The 2,188-nt window shown below is 37.1% G+C and overlaps 1 non-coding gene across 1 annotated transcript; it reads left to right on the forward strand.

Annotated features, from left to right (window-relative positions):
- Nucleotides 1-1,116: 1,116 nt before the first annotated feature.
- Nucleotides 1,117-1,189, forward strand: trnat-ugu (transfer RNA threonine (anticodon UGU)). Its single transcript has one exon. It is a non-coding gene; the product is annotated as a tRNA-Thr (tRNA).
- Nucleotides 1,190-2,188: the final 999 nt, after the last annotated feature.

Consider the following 2,188-nt stretch of genomic DNA (forward strand, 5'->3'; position numbering starts at 1 on the left):
CTTTGTCTTTTAGTTATTATCCCAGCCTATTTTGAATTCTGTTGTATCATAGTGGTCTATAGTCTTTATCACAAACTAAAGCTGTTAAATTAAAAGTGTCACTGACGTTATGGTTACAGCTTGAAGCGGCGGTGAGGTAGGCTATTGAAAAATATTGAGAAGGTCTTGAAAAAGTCTTAAAAAGGTATTAAAATTAACTTCAAGATTCCTGTACATAGGCTACCCTGACATCTGATGTAGCTACAGTTTAATGAACTCATGTAAGCTAAAGTCTAATCTTCACATTAAGGAAGCAGTTGCTAAACTAAGTAGCCCACTTAGCTAACGTTAGCTGTTTTGTTCAGTAACAGTTTAATCAGCTAAATATGAGGTAGCCTAACTGATAACGTATCAGTTAGCATGTTAACTTTTCATTTCATTACCAATATAAAATGTCACATGAGGATGAGCTGTTGTGGATTTCTCTTCTAGCTTTTTGACATTAGCTTCTCTAACAGCCGCCATCTTTGTTTTGAAGATCTGTTCGTCGTACTGGACTTTTCTTCTTCGCTAGCTAGATGAGACAGACGAGACGCCGTCCACCTGAGGGACTTTGTTGTATAACACTGTGATTTTATTTTGCTAAACTGAGCTCGCTGAGTCACTTCCTGTCGGCGGAGGTAAAATGGTTTCCATCTGTTTCTTGTTCCCTGACCTCTGAGCTGTAACATGATGTGAAAGTTTATCTTTGATTTGATTAAGTTTGTGTTTAATCAGCTTTGCAGCCACTTCAATCGTCAGCAGATTGACTGAGGGTTTAACGTTTCATTGCGCCGATATTAAAGGTCAGGAGGCTGTAAGACAATATGTAATCTAACAATATGCAGTAATCTAACAATATGTAGTAATCTAACAATATGTAATCTAACAACGTAATCTAACTTCACAGTCAATCTGTGTTCAAACATCATCTCTCACACACGTTTGTGTCTCTGCAGCAAAAACTGATTAAAGTCGGAGGATTTGGTTCAAACAGATTCATCGTCCACTGAGCTGCACGTTCAAAACTTAGTGTAACACACACACAGACACACACAGGTGCACCACACACTATAGACACAAACTGTAGACAACTGTGGCGCTGTGGCTTAGTGGTTAAAGCACCTGTCTTGTAAACAGGGGATCCTGGGTTCAAATCCCAGCAGTGCCTCAACTCCACTGGTCTGTGATCAGATTCAACAACATTTACTCCAACATGAGGCTTTTAATGTGAAAACAAACCCAACAGGCTTCCTGTACGTGATGTATCATGACTCTGTTGTTTATTAAAGACGCCGCCACTTTAAATCCTGTCTTTAAAAAAAAAGTAAATGATGCATTCTGGGAAATGTGTAACCCTGCAAAGACTGAACCATGAAATAATTGTCAGAAAATTACTTTTTTTTTTTTAATTGGACCCTTTATTGGACCTTCTGACAAAAAATGTAAAAAAAAAAATATATGTAATTCCCCCCCAAAAATTGCATATCAGATTTGCATAGAAAATGACCTTACATACCTGCTGTATCTATTTTGATTGATGACATTTTCAACACGGTTCTACTATAAAATAAATTATGAAATATTAAGTCGTTTTACTTTGCATCAATGCAGTAACTATTCCTATTGAAGATTCAGTAACAATTTTTTAGTTTTTCTTACCTTAACTTTTTCAAAATTGGCAAAACTATTCATGAGAAAACACATTTGGGTCCCTGACTGACAGCGGCCATATTGGATGTCCCCAGTGAAGGCTGCTGGTGCAGAAATAACTAACTGCCCCCTGGTGGATTATGTGATCACTGCATGTAGAGGTCTGAAAAACTCATGTATTTTCATGTGTAAAATTTGATAGCCTACAAATGGCGACATATAGGGTTAAACATTAGTGTTTACAAAGATCCTCAATAAGATGTCTCACTACAAGCTGCTCCGATGGTATGAAACGTTACAGCTTCACTTCCTGTCTCCTAAAGTGGGCGTGGTCATTGGTCTCCTAAAGTGGGCGTGGTCACTGTTCCCTCCACCTCCTGTTGGGAACTTGTGTGTGGATTTATAAAAGTTGTAGGAAGACGAAAGTGAGATATTTAGATTTTATTATGATAACATTAAATATAACATACAGTATAACAGTCATATTTAACATCACGAAAAATTATTTTAAAAATTA

The sequence above is a fragment of the Trachurus japonicus genome, chromosome 15 (assembly GCF_045865225.1).
Source record: "Trachurus japonicus isolate A0001 chromosome 15, Traja_1.0".
Classification (NCBI taxonomy): Eukaryota; Metazoa; Chordata; class Actinopteri; order Carangiformes; family Carangidae; genus Trachurus; species Trachurus japonicus.